This window comes from Danio rerio, chromosome 8, assembly GCF_052040795.2.
Source record: "Danio rerio strain M-AB ecotype USA chromosome 8, GRCz13ab, whole genome shotgun sequence".
Classification (NCBI taxonomy): Eukaryota; Metazoa; Chordata; class Actinopteri; order Cypriniformes; family Danionidae; genus Danio; species Danio rerio.
Genome location: NC_141028.1, coordinates 14,624,357 through 14,645,146, shown reverse-complemented (window position 1 = coordinate 14,645,146; position 20,790 = coordinate 14,624,357). Strand labels below are relative to the sequence as shown.

The 20,790-nt window shown below is 36.4% G+C and overlaps 1 protein-coding gene across 19 annotated transcripts in view; it reads left to right on the top strand.

Moving 5' to 3' along the window:
- Positions 1-20,790, top strand: part of fibcd1a (fibrinogen C domain containing 1a) — a 384,824-nt gene that overhangs the window by 127,395 nt on the left and 236,639 nt on the right. For all 19 annotated transcript variants that reach the window (XM_087264419.1, XM_087264416.1, XM_087264414.1 and 16 more), the window contains one exon: positions 6,064-6,147. The gene's annotated coding sequence lies outside the window, so the exon portion shown is untranslated. The remainder of the gene's footprint in view (positions 1-6,063; positions 6,148-20,790) is intronic.

The following is a 20,790-nucleotide window of genomic DNA, read 5'->3' as shown; positions in this document are numbered from 1 at the left end:
CGCTTAGCAAACAGTTCAGCTTATTAAAATGAATTGCTATTATAATGAAATAGAATTAAGCTATCAAATCTCATTAGTCATTTTTTAACTGTATAACTTACACATTCTGATTAAAAAGCAACAAATGAATTATTTATTTCAATTTTTTTTTGTTTGATTACATTAAGGTGTCACTTTAAAATCCACACACCTAACATTATAATGAAAACATTCGATAGCTTTCCTAACTTTTTATGCTCATTTAGGATGAAATTAGTTGTGTTTGAAAAAAATCCACCAAGATCGACATCTTAGATCTTATTATTATTAATTACATGCAAAAACGGAATAGCCTGTAGTTTCTGCCAACCCGACTCTACACCATAACTTCTCAATCCAGATGGATGGGGCAACCATTACTGCAAAATGGTGAAAAGCCTTGGAGTAACGATTGATGACCAACTAAACTTCTCTGACCACATTTCGAGAACTGCTCGATCGTGCAGATTCGCACTCTATAACATCAGAAAGATCCGACCCTTCTTATCTGAACATGCAGCTCAACTCCTTGTTCAAGCTCTTGTTCTCTCCGAACTGGATTACTGCAACTCTCTACTAGCTGGGCTTCCAGCTAACTCTATCAAGCCTCTTCATCTGCTCCAGAACGCAGCAGCACGAGTGGTCTTCAATGAACCTAAACGAGCACATGTCACTCCGCTGCTAGTCCGTTTGCACTGGCTGCCAGTTGCTGCTCGCATCAAATTCAAAGCTCTGATGTTTGCCTACAAAGCGACTTCTGGCCTTGCTCCTTCTTATCTGCTCTCACTTCTGCAGATCTATGTGCCCTCCAGAAACTTGCGTTCTGTGAATGAACGTCGCCTCGTGGTTCCATCCCAAAGAGGGAAGAAATCACTTTCGCGAATGCTCACGCTCAATCTGCCCAGTTGGTGGAATGAACTCCCTAACTGCATCAGAACGGCAGAGTCACTCGCTATTTTCAAGAAACGACTAAAAACTCAACTATTTAGTCTCCACTTCACTTCCTAATCTGCAATTGCCTCTCTGGATATCACACTAACTGTACCCAAAAAAAAAAAAAAAAATTACTAATACTTTCCTTCTTAGACTTTAAAGACCTGAAACTTGCCGATAGCACTTATTTATTGTTGCTCTGATAGTTGTGTAAGTTGCTTCCTTGTCCTCATTTGTAAGTCGCTTTGGATAAAAGCGTCTGCTAAATGACTAAATGTAAATGTAAATGTACATGTATATCTGTTTAAACGTGCACCCAAAACCCAGACTTCTGCTCCGCTTCAAATCACGAGTACAGAAACCGTTTGGCAAACAGCGTCTATTTATCACTATGGGGCGCGTAAGCTGACAGTCACGCACCACTATATGACTGTTTTGACGATTGCATATGAAGGGGAGACAGCACCTGTAATGAAAAGGAAAGGTAATGCCGCTGTTTTTATATTTATTTCAAAGTGTTTTCATGCCTAAACAAAGCGGAAGCACAGAACAGACTCATATTTAAGAGCAAGGGGCAGCCCCCGGTGGTTCGGCGGTATGGGTTGCGTATACGGAGGCTCAGCTCTTTAATGTTTATTTGCCACCCTTCAGAGAAAAACTGAAAATACCTTAGAAATACAGGAAAATACCTTCACGGGATGATTGTGGGATAGAACTTTAAAATACGGGAGAATCCTGGGAAAAACAGGAGGGTTGACAGGTATGCATATACTACATTTCCCAGCAGGCACAAGACATCAACAAGACGTCAGATTGACATTGTACCCCAGCATCGTAGGGATGTTGCATTTTGTTTGTAAATGAAAAGCAGGTTGATATCAGAACCCAATGTCAGGCCTACGTCAATGTCCAACCTAAAATCAATCAAATATCAACGTCGTTAAACTATGTTTGCCATGCCTGACAAATAATTGTCAGTATTTGATATCAATATGATGTTGGTTTAAGATGTTGACTCGAAGTTGGATTTGGGTCACTTTCCAACACAACCTAAAAACAACCAAATATCAACATCTACTGTTGTTACAGCTTGACGTTGTGTGGACGTTGCCACTATGAAGTCTATCAGACGTTGGATTTTGGTTGTCCAAAAAATGTCAGCATTTGACCTTAATATGACGTTGGTTTAAGTTGTCTGTTTGACTTTCCAACACAACCTTAAATCAAACAATTATCAATGTCATTTGACAGTATTATTGGACGTCAAAATAACAATGTCCTTAAACGCTGGCTAGACATTGAATTTTTGTCAACTGATGTCACAACCTACTGTAAATCTAACTTATGTCTTATGACATCGTGTGCCTGCTGGGTAGATTAGTCAGTACCAAAGCCAAAACTAAAACTAATCCAACAACTACAACAACAACTTAAGATTACAGTCCAAAAAAGTACACCCAAATGTTTTAATAAACAGGAATAAGGGAAATATAAAACATATAACATTTTTTTGTAATTTGTTTGTTAGATATTAGGTTACCAAACTCTTGGAACAAATATTAACATATAAAAAGTATACAAAGATTTTTTGGCCGTATTCAGTGAGAATTGGATGCATGTATGCTTTTAACTAATGCTTATTGTGTCATGAAATTGCAAATTTCACTTCCATTTCTCTCTTTTTTTGCATTTGAATTTTAATCACTGCGTTTTACAGATGTTCTTAATAGAATCTTTAAAATTAATTGAAAATATGGTTATTATGGTAATCTCTGTTAGCCATCCTGAGATTTAGCTCAGTGTTTTCTGCTCCTCAGAGCCTTAAGGTAGAGGTATTTGTGTCCCATCATCATTCTTATTCAGTTCTCTGTATTTATATCTTATGTGATAATGCCTCAAACAGATATTCATGGATATTAGAGCTCTGTGAGAGCGAGCAATTGTCCTCTGTCGTTTACTGGTGTCAAAAGTCTAACTTAAAATACATATATTTTCAAGACAGTCTTGACAGTCTCTCACCCTCTATTTTCTTCCTGTTTGTTTGCTATAGGGCACCAGTGGAATACATTTACAGACAGCACTGCCTTTTCGCACGCAGGAAAGAGTATTTTAAGAGGAAAAAAAGAGATAGTTTACCCAAAATATGAAAATTCTGTCATATTTATTCACCCTCATGGGGTTTTAAACTGATATGCTGATATTTTCAGTGTAACACGCACACAAACACACTGAAAAGAGCAGGATTTTATTTCTCTACAATAATAATTCAGTGTAAAACTCAGTAGCTGACAAATGCAGCATAAAAATGACTTGTTTGCTATATTTAAGTGTTTAAAATGATTTATTCCTGTCGGCATGATCACACTGCAGCTCTCAAACCTGCCACTTATGCTACCAGTTGGACATCAATAATGTCAACATTTACATTTATGCTATTTAAGCAAAATGAGTTGCTTTGCATAGCGTTCAGAGTACAGATTTTTAATCATGCACTTCCTTTAAATGCAAAATAGGATCTAAGAGCTGTTTCTGTGCTGCTTGAGCTACACAATTGTCTTTAGTGTTTATTATCATCAGTATTTTATTTCCCATTAATAATAAACAAACTGAAAATGATTAGTTATAAGTTGAACATTTTGTTAGAGTATTTTTTCAAACATAAAGACAATAAAGGTGTTTTTAAGCTTCAAAACATTAAGATGTTGGAAGTTTTTTTTTACCTATATGCATTTAAATATGGACTGCTTATTATTGTTATTATTATTGTTATTATTACTATTGACCCTTTTCACGAGTTATCAGCATGTTAAATCCCTGAAAGTTTTTAAGATTTTATTTTTAAAAAATGTATAAAAAGTTATATGTATTTATGTATGTATTATATCATCTTTGTATCTTATTACAAAAAAGGGGTTACCGCTTGTTTGAGGCATTTCTAATGCAGTTTCTATGGCGGGGCAGGACAGTAAATTTGACATTATTTTCTCTTCTGGCTGTCATTATCAGTCTCACACAATTATTTTTCTACTTCTGAAAGTCTTGATAACACCATCATGGAGTTTTTCTTTTTTTTATTTCAGCAAATAGGATTGTAAAAAAAAATTCTCGTACTCTATCATTCTCTGTGCTCTAAGTTTACCCAACTATGACGACTTCCGATACTGAGAAACCCGTAAATGTGAAAAGGGTTTATTATTTAAGACTGCGATCACTACAAATAATCATGATTGCAAATGAAAAAAAAATTAAAAGCTTTGTGAATATTTGTCAAAAAAATACCAATTTGTGTGCGCACATCTAGGAGATTCTTGAAGGCGGGTTCTCAATCAAGTCAAACACAATAGAAAAAGTTCCCTTTAATTATAGAAAAAATCGGCACACTGCCATTTCAGCTCTCAAAAAACATATGACAACGTTTTAACCTACATACAGTTAACTTCATCAGGTCACACAGGAAACACAAGAGAACTCAAGATATTGTGTATCTGTACAGGGTGTTTATGTAGGCCTATGTGTGTTGTTTATGTAATGGATGCCAGCAAGGGAAGTGCTATGCCAACGACTCCCATACAAAGAATTGCTAGTTCGATATCAGCTCACACAGGGTTGGGTGCAGTAGGACTGGTAGGTCACATGTGGTGGCTCATCTGGGATGGGAGTGAGGTTTAGGGGGTGAGTATCACTGATGCCAGCTAGTGAAGTGCTATGCAGGTAAACCTCACTCCTCTGACCTCAAAATGTGCTCTGACTTTGGCAACTGACTCCCATAAAAGGATTGCTGGTTTGATCTCAGCTCAGACTGCTTTGGGTAGCCGTAAGTCTGATGGTTTATATACACACACACACACACACACACACACACACACACACACACACACACACAGTATATATATACATTGTCTGCTTATTTATTGATTGGGGTTGATTATTGTTTGCGGGTGTGTTGTGTATTTTAAAGCTTTATTTATTAGCAAAACATTTATGTGCCTTCATTTACAAAATTTTATTTAAAAAATTTATAAATATAATATATAGTTATTCTTTACAACTGCAGAGAATTTGGGCCTTTTCTTCAGTAAAGGAACCTGAAAGGATTACAGGAGATGGCAAAAAACTGCTGCTGCTTCGAATTAGACTGACTTCTATTCATCTATCGATCTATATCCATTAAAATAAACAACCTAACCATAAATGTAAAATACAGTAAAAACCCTCTAAATCCGTTAAATCACTTCGAGATGAAGGAGGTTGAGTTTGTAGGACATTATTGGAGTTAGCTGACAGGAACAGTGAACAGTTGTTTACTATTGAAACACCACCGAGTCTTGCTAGATCCTCCTGTAGAGGTGCTCATCTGTTATAAAACAATCGCAGGCAATAGTTTGGACAACAATGAGGATATTTTAAAGTGTTCACACAAAGAAAGCACACATAGTTTTTGAATATACGGACTTGTGCGACTTTGATACAGTACAAGTTGCAAACGTGAGGCACGCGCGGGTTGGTTATTATAACTCTAATCGTCGTTACCTTTACATTTGCGTGACTGTTTGCTTTATACAACTGAGAACGTAGTCCTAGTTGACGTGCATAGGTTGGAAATTTACTCCACAGTTATGTCTGTAATTTACAGTGAAGCTGTTTTTGTATTATAGTGTTTTTGTAATATAGTGTAATATTTAAGTTATCTCGTGGCCCACCTGCAGGATTGCAGAGGCTGACTAGTGGCAGCGTGCCGATTTGTTTAACTTCTTTAAAAAAAATTGTCAAAAACCCTTTCAAAACTCTCTCTATTGTTATATTATATTAATGTGAGTAATTCAATTGAATAACCATTTTCTTATTGGTTAACCTGTTCATTTAAAAATCTTGAGGTCTTTGCATGAGTTTATATTTTCATTTTTGAATTTTCATAGGCCAAAAACTCTGATATTGAAAGCAATAATCTCCCATTCACAGGGACACGATGTAATCTGCACACACAAGTTGCTTTGTGCCAAACAGAGCTGTGGATTCCAGTGATTTTGCAAGTCATTTCCTGCCTGGTATCTGTTATGACCTTTAACATCTCTGCATTTAGCTACTTTTATCTTTTTCTTTTTTTTCCCCCAGACTTTGATGCCACAAATAGCAACTAGGCCACAAATCTCCTGAAGTTCCTCCTATTGGTTTACAAACATCTGTGATTTTGCAACGGTAAGCTTTTCCCTTGATTTGTTTGACAAAGATGCTGAAGATGATCTTTTTTACCACATTCGCCATCAGCAAAATCCAATGCCTAATCTCTATTGCAGCACTTTTTAGGGAAATATATGCACTGGTAAAAAATATTATAAAAATATTACTAAATAATAATAATAAATTAATATGTAATAATAAACTGCCACATAGTATTACACTTATTTTTTCAATATTTTTTATTTAAAAAGTAGGTTAAAAACAACAGCCTTTAGATATATTTAAAAAATAATAATCTGAACCCGATCTTTTGAACGTTTAACCATTATAAGGTTTTTTTTTTTTTTTGGAGACCCAGAAGGCACAGGACATCAATATGACGTCAGATTGATGTTGTATACCAATGTCGTGGGGACGTTGCATTTTGTTTGGAAATGAAAATTGGGTTGACGTCAGAACTTAATGTCAGTCTGACATGAATGTCCAATGTCCAATCTAAAATCAGCCAAATTTCAATCTCTAATGATGTTACAGCCTGACATTGTGTGTCCGTTACCACTATGACTTCTATCAGACGTTGGATTTAATTTTTTTTATTAATTGTCAGTTTTTGATGTCAATATGACGTTGATTTAAGATGTTGGCACAACTCACAACTGGATTTGGGTTACTTTCTAACACAACCAAAAATCAACCAAATATCAACGTCCTTTGTAGTCATCATTGGACATCAAAATAACGTTGTCCTTAGACACTAGCTAGACGTTTAATGTTGGTCACCTGACATCCTGACCTAAGTCTAACCTAATATTATTGTCTTATGACGTTGTGTGCCTGCTAGGTAATATATAATAATATTGAAACAAAAATCATTATAAACCATTTTATGTCATTGCTAACTGTCACAGATGGGATGTGACTATGACTTTTTTTTGTAGTTTGTAAGCGTGCGTTAACTCACACAAACAGCTTCCGCTATACACACAATTTAGATGGCGGTTTGTTTGTGTGGATACTTGACTGTTTTGTGTGCTCTATAGATTTTTGCAAAATCCTTTTTGCTATTATGATTTGCTCTATTAGATTTAACATTTTAAATAAATCACAGCAGACTTTGTTGCAAACATAATAGTTTATTTTTCATAATTGAAACTAAGACACTAATAATACTGTCCTACATTCTGGGTCATCTCCAAACAGCCAAACCTGTATGCTGGAAAGGTCATTTTAAAGTTTTTCTCAGTAATTAGCGTTCTACCAATTTCAATGACATCATGGGGATAAATCAAGGAAACCATTAATTTTAGTGTAACATATTTATCAGACACTTTTGTAGATATTTGTGAGATATACAGTATGTTGCATAGTACTATCAAATGTGTTGTCTCTTAGAATATTTTTGCCTTGCTTTATCATTTTTTTAACTTTTCATATGGTATGTTCTGTTCTAAAAAATAGGTGAAGCCAAAATCTATAAAATGGCTCCTGCATGTCGGCCATTTTAGGAGGTTTTTCCTTGTGCTGATATTTGTTGTGTGTGAGCCTGATTGTAGTGGCGGGCAAAGCGAGGTTGAAACACAGAATCACCAAAACAGTCGAAGCAAATGTGTCGAAGCTTCGAAACGTTTCGAAACCCGTCTCTACACCTAGAGGTCATTTTTATATATTGCTCTGGAACAGCTTCAACAAAGAAACTGTTAAGCAAATTGAGGCATTAAACCCCACTTTGTAGAGTCGATGTTTTAAATCATTTAGTGGAGCGGTGAGAATTCCTGACTTTCATGCAGAGATGGCTTCGAATCCAGGGTGATGCAGCTTTAAATGTTGTTTTAACATTGGTCTGACATCCGAATGAACACTTTGTAAATAAATATATATTGTTTTGGTCATAAAAATGTAACATTAATAATTTCAATCATAATTTCAGAGTATTTGTGCTAGTCGGGATTTGATTTTTTTCTGACCCTGTCAGTCAAACGCAGATTTGCCAGGTCTCGAAACGTTGTGAAATGCCCGATGCTTTTAATCGCTTTAGTTACACGACCTGGTGTTTCGAAACACTTTAGTCACATGACATGGGTATTTCAAAACACTTTAGTCACGTGACCTGGGTGTTTCAAAACATTTTAGTCACATGACCTGATTGTTTTGAATCAGCTTAGACATGTGACCTAGCTGTTTTAGATCATGCTTCGGTGCAGTGTTTCAGAACACTTGCGCTTTAGGATCTCGACACTGTGTCGAAATTCAGTTTCATGTCAGCCATTTCTTCCTGATTGTTGGCATGGCTAGAACCCACTTTGACTTTGTAAATTTTGAATATAATTTTGTAGAAAAAAAAGCAGCCTATTTTTTGCTTGGAATCCACAATTTTTATTTTTTGTTTTGCACTTGAAGAAACATCTTGTACTGCACTTATCCCTTGTTGCTGGTTTTGTACATTTATGCCCCGGTACATCCTAACAGTAACAAAAAGCAAAACTGACTTCAATAATAAATATTTTATTGTGCCAGTTTAAAATCAAATAAAAATAAGATCTATGTTATGCTACGTATTATTCTTTCGAATCTTGAATCTTCATCTTAAAAGTTTAGCTTAAAATATTCAGAAGAACCGCTTTCAACACTGGTATTAATAATGAGTACAGTTTTCTGAGAATATCAGAATATTAAAATGATTTCTAAGTCATCATGTGATACTAAAGACTGGAGTAATGATGCTGAAATAAGTCGTTTCCTGTTTTTATACTGTATCAGTTATAATCTTTAACATCTCTGCATTTAAGTGAATTTTCCCTAGATTTTAATTCCATGAATAGCAACTAGGCCATATTGGTTTACAAACAGCTGTGATTTTGCAACAGTAAGCTTTTCCCTTGATTTGTTTGACAAAGATGCTAAAGATGATCATTTTCATCACATCCGCCGGGGAAATCCAATGCTTAATCTCCATTGCAGCATGACTAAATACAGTCAGTGGACGTTCGTCAAGCAGTGATTTTGATGCATTTCTTTTTGGTTGAAGTGATTTGAGGTCTGACACTGAACGGTGATGATAAAACCAAAGCGGAGAGATGGAGAATTTGTGTGCACACACGCAAACATCCGCAATCCCCGTCTCACACTATAATGAGAGTTTGAGCGGCTCTTAATTCTCACAGATGGGATCTGTCGATAGCAGATTAATGGAAACTAGGTTTGCGTGTTTGTAATGCATCAAGGGTGGCCGACAAAACCCTGAGGCATGAGAATGAGACTGTGTGCCTCTGTGAGTCTGGCAGAACTGTCGAAAAGTAGCAATTTGACTAGATTAGCTGCAGAATTCGCTATCCTGGTGGAAATACGACACCGTAGCTTTTCTAGTAATGTGGAAAACAGATGAGCATGTCATTTCTGAAAATGTTCCAGCACGTTTCCAGCATCACTGTATACTGCAAAACAATATATCATCAAAAAAGCCATGAGAATTTTACAATACAGTCATCCGGAAAGTCTTCATAGTGCTTCACTTTTTCCACATTTTTGTGGAATAATGACAATGTAAAAAAAGATTTTTGCAACTTGTTGCAGATTTATTAAAAATAAAAAACCTAAAAAATCACATGTACATACAGTAAGTATTCACAGCCTTTGTTTAATACATTGTTGATGCACCTTTGGCAGCAATTACAGCCTCAAGTCTTTTTGAATATGATGTCACAAGCTGGGCACACCTGTCTTTGGGAATTTTTGCCCATTTCTCTTTGCAGTGCCTCACAAGCTCTATCAGGTTGGATGGGAAGCAACGGTGTACAGCCATTTTCAGATCTCTCCAGAGATGTTCAATAGGATTTAGCTCTGGGCTCTGGCTGGGCCACTCAAGGAAATTCAACAAGTTGTTGTGAAAACACCATTGATATTTTGGCGGTGTGCTTTAGGTCATTTCCGCTTTAGGTCTGCTGGAAGATGGACTGTAGCCCCAGTCTGAGGTCAAGAACACTCTGAAGCAGGTTTTCATTCAGGATGTCTCTATACATTGCTGCATTCATCTTTCCCTCTGTCCTGACTAGTCTTCCAGTTCCTGCTGCTGAAAAACATCCCCACAGATGATGATGCCGCCACCATGCTTCACTGTAGGGATGGTATAAGCCTAGTGATGAGCGGTGCCTGGTTTTCTCCAAACGTACGCCTGGCATTCTCTCCAAAGAAGTCAATTTTAGTCTCATCAGTCCAGAGAATTTTGTTTCTTATGGTCTGAGAGTCCTTTAGATGCATTTTGGCAAATTCCATGCAGGGTGTGGAACAGGTACAAGCCTGATTGGTGGATTGCTGTACAGATTGTTGTCCTTCTGTAAGGTTCTCCTAGCAGCTTGACCAGCCTGGTTTAAGCTGGATATAACTGGTTTTGGCTAAACTCCCAGCTTGGCTAGGCTGGTCAAGCTGGTTTTAGCTGGTCATCTCCCAGCCTGACCAGCTAAGACCAGGCTGGAAATGGCTGGAAACCAGCCTGGAAGTGGCCAAAACCCCTCCAAAACTAGGCTGGTCGACCAGCTAAAACCAGCCAATCAGCCAAGGCTGGTTTAAGCTGGATTTTTCAGCATGGCCCTAACAACATGCTAATTTATGCTGGAAACATGCTAACAATATGCTAATTCATACTAGAAACATTCTAACAACATGCTAATTCATGTTAGAAACAACAATGTTAATTCATACTAGAATCATCCTAGCAACATGCTAATTCATGCTAGAAACATGGTAACAACATGCTAATTTGTGTTGGAATCATCCTAACAACATGCTAATTCATGCTAGAAACATGGTAACAACATGCTAATTTGTGTTGGAATCATCCTAACAACATGCTAATTCATGATAGAATCATGCTAAATCATGCTAGAATAAAGCTTACATTCTAATTCATGATAGAGTCATGCTAAATCATGCTAGAATCATGCTAACAACATGCTAATTCATGATAGAATTATGCTAGTTACATGGTAATTCATGATAGAATTATGTTAACAACATGCTAATTCATTTTGTAATCATGCTAACAACATGGTAATTGGTGATGGAGACATGCTAACAACATGCCAATTCATGCTAAAATCGCGTTAACAACATACCAATGTATGTTGTATTCATGCTAAAACATGCTAATTCATGTTAGAATCATGTTAACAACATTCCAATGCATGCTAAAAACATGCTTACAACATCCTAATTTATGTTGGAATCATGCTAACAACATGCTAATTCATGTTGTAATCATGCTTGCAACAAGCTAATTCATGCTGGAAACATGCTAACAACATGTTAATTTATGTTGGAATCATGTTAACAACATGCTAATTCATGTTGACATGATACAAACAACATGCTAATTCATGCTAGAATCATGCTAAAAACATGCAGATTCATGCTAGAATCATGTTAACAACATGCTAATTCATGGTAGAATCATGAGAATCATAAGACTTGCTTCAGTCTTAAGGTGGTTGTTGACTGCAGTAATCTTAAACATTATCTTTGCCAACGTGACACTTTTTCTAACTAAATGAACTACTTCAAACTAACTTTCTCAAGCCACCATAAGCTGAATAATGACTCGGACCATTGAATTATTAGAAAATAATCCACACCCAAGGTGTAACCGCCACATCATCACCTTGGGTGTGCATAATTTTCTAATAATTAAAAACCTGTCATCAGTCATCAAACTACAGAGTTGTTAAATGCTTGATCACTGTCTTTAGGGATAGCAATCATAATATAAGCATTATAATTGACTTCAACCATTGAATTATTAGAAAATATACAGTATAAAGCATACAGTATAAAGCACATACACACACACACACACACACACACTTAGCTTCTTCACCATGTAACCCCTCACAGACACACCATTGCACTGTGAGTTCAGTACGAACACTTCTTTGGTGAACCATTGACTGAGGTGAAGCCATTGCAGATCTCAGGTCATTATGACGTCTCGGACTGTCACAGACTGCATGACATTCCTCTATTAATACACTCGATAAACTCAATGCAGCTGTCAATGTGAAAATCTTTGGCTCTGTCTGCTTTCGGAAATAATTGCCTATTTACAAACCCACTGAAGTGTTTCGGCACAAATAGAGTATAAAATGCAAGGCTGATGAGGCGGTGTCAGGCCTGTCAGAGCGGCAACGAGTCCTCCTGCGTTGCCCCATTTGAGGTTTCTGTCACCCCACACGCTCGTCACAGCGCTGTCGCATTACGCCGGCTCGCTCTTGTCTTCCTGCTTGTCACCTTCGGGATATTAGAGGGCGTAATTTGTGGCATTGAATTTAAACTGTGGAAAAAGAGTTTGAGGCCCAGATTCAATCAGTTCTGAATTTAGACGAAGCCTTGTGTGGAATGAATCATTGCTAAAGAGCATGTTTGATGTATGCAAATAGTGCATTAGTCCCCACCCATTTTTTTAGAAATAGCTCTTGATCTGAAAGTAGTTTTAGTATAGGGATTTTGAAAACTCTTTGTTAAAACATTATTACCTGCACACCAAATAAACTGTTTATAAGAGAATCACAACATAACACACTTTGGTTTGTTATAAAGAAAGTAAAGAAGCTAAGTAAAGAAGTGTCTGAAAATAGAGGATGAGACATCAAATTTTTTTTGTGTTGCATCAAATTAAAGTTAGAGAAGTGAGTTTTAGATACTAATTATTATTAAATGCAAGACACACTCACCGGCCACTTTATTAGGTACACCTAACTACTGTAGTACCAAGTTGGAGCCCCTTTTGCCTTCAGAACTGTCTTAATCCTTTGTGGCATAGATTCAACAAGGTACTGGAAAATTCATCAAAGATTTTGGTCCACATTGACATGATAGCATCACGCAGTTGCTGCAGATTTGAAGGCTGCACATCCATAATGTAAATCTCCCATTCTATCACATCCCGAAGGTGCTCTATTGGATTGATATCTGGTGACTGTGGAGGCTATTTGAGTACCGTGAACTGATTGTCATGTTCAAGAAACCAGTGTGAGATGATTTACACTTTATGACATGGCGCATTATCCTGCTGGAAGTATCCATTAGAAGATGGGTACAGTGTGGTTATAAAGGGATGGACGTGGTCAGCAACAATACTCAGATAGGCTGTGGTCAGGGCTGGCGCATATATAGAGACGACCTAGGCGGCTGCCAAGGGCAGCAGAATAGAGAGGGCGGCTTCCCCGACACTACCCTCACCACCCGAGCCATCAGTTATATTCGCGTCTAGGGCGGCAGAATAGAGAGGGCGGCGTCCCCGACACTACCCGTACCACCCGCGCCATCAGTTATATCCATGTCTAGGGTGGCAGAATATAGAGGGCGGCGTCCGCAACACTACCCTCTCAACCCGCAGCCTCAGTGACCGTCCTTTGCCTAGAGCGGCAGTTCCGCTTGCTCTGGCCCTGGCTGTGGTGTTGATACAATGCTCAATTGGTACTAATGGGCCTAGATTGTGCCAAGAAAAAGTCTCCCACATCATTACACCACCACCAGCAGCCTGAACCGTTGCGATGGGGAGAACCCTAGAGATGGTTGTGTGTGAAAATCCCAGTAGATCTGCAGTTTTTGAAATACTCAGTCTAGCCAAATTGGCACCAACCACCATCCCACATTCAAAGTCACTTAAATCACCTTTCTTCCCTATTCTGATGCTCGGTTTGATCTGCAGCAGATCGTCTTGACCATGTCTACTGTTTTGCCATGGGATTGACTGATTAGAAAATCGAGTTACAAACAGTTGTACCCTATAAAGTCGCCGGTAAGGATTTATGTATTTTTCGTCATTAATGTACAAACAGCGCCCTATATTGACAGAAAAACACAGAACTGTTGATATTTTTGCTGATTTATTCAAAAAGAAAAACTAAAATATCACATATTCCAAAGTATTCAGACCCTTTTGCTCAGTGTTTAGTAGAAGTACTCTTTTGATCTACCGTAATACATTCATATCCTTTTGAATAATAATGCATACACTTTTGATCTAAATGCATGTCCATACAGATGTGTATTATATTATAATTGTGATTTTGATTTGTGCGAAATTGGTAACAGTAATTTGAGGGATTTAAAATGAAGAGTTAACGTGAGGATTTTTATTATTTCTTGTAATGTTTCTTTAAAATATTTCTTGTTGTAAATGTGCTTGACAAGATTTTTTGGTATATAAATAAATTGCATTTTTGTAGGTGTGGTCTGCAATTTAGGGTTAAGAATATGAAAATAAATTCTCAGAAAATAAAACAGCTAAACAACACATTTTAATACAGTATATGAGCATATAAAGCTGTATTACGCTATTGTTTTAACTCCTTTTCATCTTTGACTCGATCTTTTAAAACAATTCTTTTTCTCAATTCTCACATTTTATGTTAAAACTGTATCATTTGAGAATAAAAGTGTAGTTCTAGAATGAAAAAAAAAAACTGTGATTGTTGGAAAAAAGCAGCCCTGACATGAACAACCCCCCTCTCAAAATTACATTTATGTTGATGTGGGCCATTTCATTTTAGAGCGAAAAAAGTTCATCTATTAGATTGATAACTGTTAGACCCGTTTAAGTCATTATTGCCAATATCTTGCACTAACATTTCTTTGTCATCCATCTAAATTATTAAAATACTCAAATCATTTTCACTCCATTTCAGTCTTACAAAATGTAGGTGTTAAGTGGCTGTTTCTGAAGCACATTCAAGTGCATGTACTGTAAGGTTTCATCTCAGCTTAAATGACGGGGAAAAAAGCCAAACGCACCATATCCACCTCCAATCACCGATTTCCCCCCTCAACATACGCAATTAATCCAAATCTTTTCTTTTTCACACTCTGGATATATCTGCAACAGCCTCCCTAATGCAATATTACCGTTTTCATCTGCCATTCGTCTTCGCTCATTTGCGATTAGCCCTTTTCTTTGTACAGCATTTGAAAAAAGAGAGCCTGGAATCTGCCACTTTTCTCTGTGTCAGAAAGTGCATAATTTTTCAATCTTAAACGGTTAATGGTTCATTAATAGGTCTGGATTTAGCTCTGATAACTGCTGTAGGAAGCCGTCTTAAAGATGTATTATGCTCACTGCTCCAGAAGATAATCCAGTGGCTCTTCTCTAAAACCCCCCATGTCTGTCGTGTAATTTTGCCATTATTATCTCTTCTCTACCTGTACAGTATGTCTCTCTCTGTCGCTTGTTCCCTGGCAGATAAACGTCGGGACCTGACAGATGGGCATTTTCACAATTTGGCTGTTTTCTGAACCTCCTACCTGAAGCAGAAACGCAGAACCATTATGATATTCCTGGGTGGTGGTGCACTGTCTGTTGCTTTGGTCACTTTGTTATTGCCTAATGCACTAAATAAGTAAACCGTATGTTCATTGGACATAACTAATTATTAATATTAAAGGGGACCTATTATGCCACATTTTACAAGATTTAAAATAATTCTCTGATGTCTCTAGATTATGTGAAGATTCAGTTCAAAATTCCCCACACATAATGTTATATATCTCTTTAAAGCTTACCCTTTTAGGATTTGATCCAAAGGGATGTTCTATATCTTTTTAAAGCTGAACCTTTTAGGATTTGATCCAAATTATGTCGTTTTGGTGACTGTCACTTTAAATTCAAATGAGGTTGTGCTCCACACCCTATTTTGAAAAGAGGGTGGAGCTAAAATGCCTATGCATTAGAAGATTCAATAAGGCTGCTTCTCACTCAGGGCTCTTTATGCTAATGAGAGAAAGAGATTGTCAATAATGGGCAGAGTTTTCCTCTTCTGATGACATGTACAAAGGGAGAAAGTAAATCATCATCAATCAAGTGTGACTGTTTTTTAATAAGTGTGGTTGTAAAAAAATAAATAAATAAATTTTTACCATTTGAGACTGGCTATATTCACACACAGTTACCACACACTGTTTAAGCAACTTATAAAAGTGATTTTTGCATATTATGTCCCGTTTAAGAAAAAAATTCTAATCAAATATTCATAAACATAGCCCATATTTTCTAATATGATCAGAGTTTATTATGCGGTACATTCATGTAAAGCAATATACAGCTATGGATGAAAATACCACTTGAAAGTTCTGTTTCTCTCGATTTACACTTAGATTAGACAGACAAAATTATTAGCCCTCCTTTGTTTTGTGTGTGTGTGTGTGTTTTGTTTAAAATTTGTTTAAAAGAACAAGGACTTTTTTTCTATTTCCTTTTAAATCATTCTTTTGAAGAAAGTCTAACTTTTTTATAGTTTGGCTGGAATAAAATTAAAAACACATTTAAATTACACTTAGTATTTTGCAAAATAACTAGTAAAATATTATGTACTATTACTAGAAATAGATTCAAATGTTATGTTTTCAAAATGTGTTAAAAAAAAAAACTTCTGTACGTTAAACAAAAAAATATTTTATTAAAAAAAAAAAATTAGAAATTAAATGTCACACTGTGTGTGTGATTACATATAAACAGTATATATATAATTGGGCCCTATGAAACACCCGGCGCAATAAGGCGCAAGACGTGTTTGGCACAATTTTTTGCTCTTTTCAGACCAGCACTACAGTAATTTTTACGTTTTGCACCACGTTGTTTGAATAGCAAATCCATTTGCACCACTTTGCGGACTCATGGTTGTTCCGGTCTGATACGTGTTAAGGCGCTTTGTTAGTGTGTGGCTATTTTGAGGAACTCAAACCGACCACGCCATTAACCAAGAAACAGCTGGTCTAAAGTCCAACACAGAGCACGTCTATGCAGGTTAACACTTAATACACACATGGATGTACAGCTACACAAATATCTTCATATATGAAAAAAATGAAAGGATTAAAATATTGCAAAAATGTATAGTTTATACATAAATACAAAAACCACTGCCTCCATGTCTTCTTCATCCCGGGGGGCTTTTTTTAGGTTATTCGTGACTATTTGCTTTTGTATAATGTTATTATTATTATTATTATCACTATTATTTATTATACTGTATGCATATTTATGTTTGTTTTATCAAAAAAACAAGTTTGGATTTGTCCACCTGTCGGGTTTTGAAGATGTATGCATCACCATATGGGGCATAATAATAGGATGTGTGTTTGGATATAACTTTGTTTTGACCACATTTCTTTATTGTTGTTCATTTATTAATTTGATGGAAATTAGAACTGAATTTAGAAATAGTTTTGAAACAAATCTTTGCACTTAACAAACAAAATTAAATATGTAGGCTTAATAGATGTCTTTAGTGGAGTGCTTAGTCCTTATCTACAAAAGTGAAGGAGTAAAGAGAAAAAGTAAAGTAAAGAGGCCGAATGGAGGAGGCTCATTCTTTATCCTCATGCTGCAGATGGTTTGTTTTACTGTTTTCTCACCAGTAATTCAGTTTTTCCACTTAGTCCACCATGCAAATAGCAAATGCATCATGACTTTCAAAGGGAATGGGAGATGATACTCTGATTGGTTTAATGCACGATATGCTCAAAACACACCCATAACTCATTAGGAGAATAAGCACGACCCTGTTAGACCATACGTTGTGTCGCAGAGTGTATTTTTAGCAAAATAGCAAAAGTGTAATTGGACACATCTTCAATGCTTTTGCACCATGAGCTTTAGACTTTGCACCTAGATCGTTAAAATAGAGCCCTTATTTTCTAAGATATGTTTTAATAATAATAACTGATGATGACATTGCTTCTAATTTAAAATTTGTTATTTACGTCTATTTTATTGCATACAATAGCAAAAAAAGTCTTGTCTTCAGAGATGTTTATATCACTTTTTTTGACAACATCTGACAACAATGTTCAGTAGAGCTCTGAAAGCAGTATTTGGTGCAATAATCATTATTTTCATTATTATTATTTTTTTTACAAAAAACATTGTATATGTTCCTTTGCACCCAAAATGTTTTTAGTACTAATGACAAAAAAAGATGAATGGCTCATAAACGTCATATAGTTTTTTTCTTAGACAGATGCTCAATGTGCTTCATTTGCAGCGTTTGTCAATTAGTGGACAGTGCTAAATACAGATGTCTTGGAAACACACTGTGATCTGATCACTGAAAGCGCATATGCAAAACGCATATGCTAATATAAATGCTAATGTGCCTGAGACAGCATTGAACGACCCCCTAGTAGTAAAACATGTAATCATTGTGCCAAAAAATAGATTCTGCTTTAACGGAAAACAACCCATACATATATTTCCACAACACATCTGATGTGTCAGTACACACTAATGCGAAGCAATATATACAGCTGGTAGACCATTGAAGATTGAAATTTCCCCTTGAATATTGTTGTTTTCTTTGCATCTTTATACGCGTAAAACGTTTTTGTTTTGTTTTGTAAAATACTTATAGTTTTCATTCATTCATTTTTCTTCAGCTTAGTCCCTTTATTCATCAGAAGTCACCACAGTGGAATGATCCACCAACTTATCCAGCATATGTTTTACACAACGGAGGCCCTTCCAGCTGCAACCCATTACTGTGAAACATCCATACACTCTCTTTCAAATTCATACACTACGGCCAATTTAGTTAATTCAATTCACCTATAGTACATGTCTTTTAATTGTGGGGGAAACTGGAGCACCCAACCCACGCCAACATGGGAGAACATGCAAAGTCCACACAGAAATGCCAACTGAGCCATCTTCTTGCTGTGAGGTGACAGTGCTAACCACTGAGCCACAGTGTCACAGTGATCTGATAGTATTTATTTCAAATATAAAAGCAAAATGTGGTATTTTTTGTATAAAAGAACAAAAAGGTACCACGTTTTAGACGTTTATACTCTACATCATTTAATTATTAATATTTTAAGCTCAGAAGAGTTAAGAAATCACTATTTAGTATGTTGAACAACACTGATTTTCAATCACAACTAATAAAATTTTGTCAATCTGTAAACTATGCATTATTATTATGCATCGATTCTCTCATATTTCATTCTTTTTTAGATGTCACATTTGAAAATAAATATACTAAAGTAATATAATGGGCAGATCAGAAAATATTTTGTTCTTTCATGAAAGCAGACTCACATATTATAATATTAAGACTTAGCATAGAAATATCTTGAAACACAGTCACACGTTTGCTCTGTGAGTCAAGATTTATCTCCATAAAAAATTACTTAGACACTTCTGCACATTTTCACTTCCCTATACATCAGTTTGCTCCGTCAATATTGTCACCACATACTTTACATTTAAACCTTGTTCTCTCCATCATTTGTAATAAAAGCAAACCAATGTGTGAATGGATAATAACTTGATTAATTTATATTTTTGTTTGACTGTTGTTATTGTTATGTAGTTAACAGAGCAAGGACATTTTTTATAGTATCTCCTACTATATTTTCCTTCTGAAGAAAGTTTTATTTATGTAACCCACATGTCCTACTGCACCCAATCAGATCTGAGCTGGGATCAAACCGGTGATTCTTTGCATGGGGGTCGGTTGCTCTAACAAGAAGGCTAAAGGCCATGGCCTCCAGCGTCTGTCACTGGAGCACGTTTTGAGGTCAGTGGAGTGAGGTTTTACCTGCATATCACTTTGCTAGCTGGCCTCCACTATACTCACCCCCTAAAACTTACTCCCAACCCGGACGAGCCCCCACATGGAACCCAGCAGTTCTACTGCGCCCAAGCCAGTCTTAACTGGGATTAAACTGGCGATTCTTTGTATGGAAGTGGGTTGCTCTAACAAGGAGGCTAAAGACCTCTAGCGTCTGTCTCTAGATTTCCTTTTGAGGTCAGAGGAGTGAGGTTTAACTGCATAGGACTTCACTAGCTGGCCTCCATTATATTTAATTTAGTTTATCTGGAATTAATTGTTACTTTTTTATTAACAAACTACTAAGATAAATATTATTAGCCCCTTTAAGATTTTTTTCTTGATTGGCTACTAAACAAACCAGTGTTGTCTAATGACTACACCTAAAATTGCACTGTAAGTTAAATACTAGTATTTTTAAAAACTAGTAAAATATTATGTGCTATCATCATGGCAAAGACAAAAAATAATTAGTTATTTGAAATTAGTTATTAACACAATGTGTTAAAAATAAATATCTCTATTAAACAGTATTAGGGAAATATTAAAAACAATATTTCATTCATTCATTTTCTTGTCGACTTAGTCCCTTTATTAATCTGGGGTCTCCACAGCGGAATGAACCACCAACTTATCCAGCAAGTTTTTGGGCAGCGGATGCCCTTTCAGCCACAACCCATTTCTGGGAAACATCCACACACGCATTCACACACAGACACTCATACACTACGGACAATTTAGCCTACTCAATTCACCTGTACCGCATGTCTTTGGACTGTAGGGGAAACCGGAGCACCCGGAGGAAACCCACGCAAAGACAGGGAGAACATGCAAACTCCACACAGAAACGCCAACTGAGCCGAGGTTCGACCCAGCGACCTTCTTGCTGTGAGGCGACAGCACTACCTACTGCCCCACTGCCTCACCAAAAAAAAAAAAAAAAAACAATATTTAATGATATTAATTAATAATTAATTATATTCATGATTCAAACCATACACCCCAGCAATGTTGTCACAATACTGGAATTTGATACCAATCGGTACTGAAATTTAAAAAACGTCCA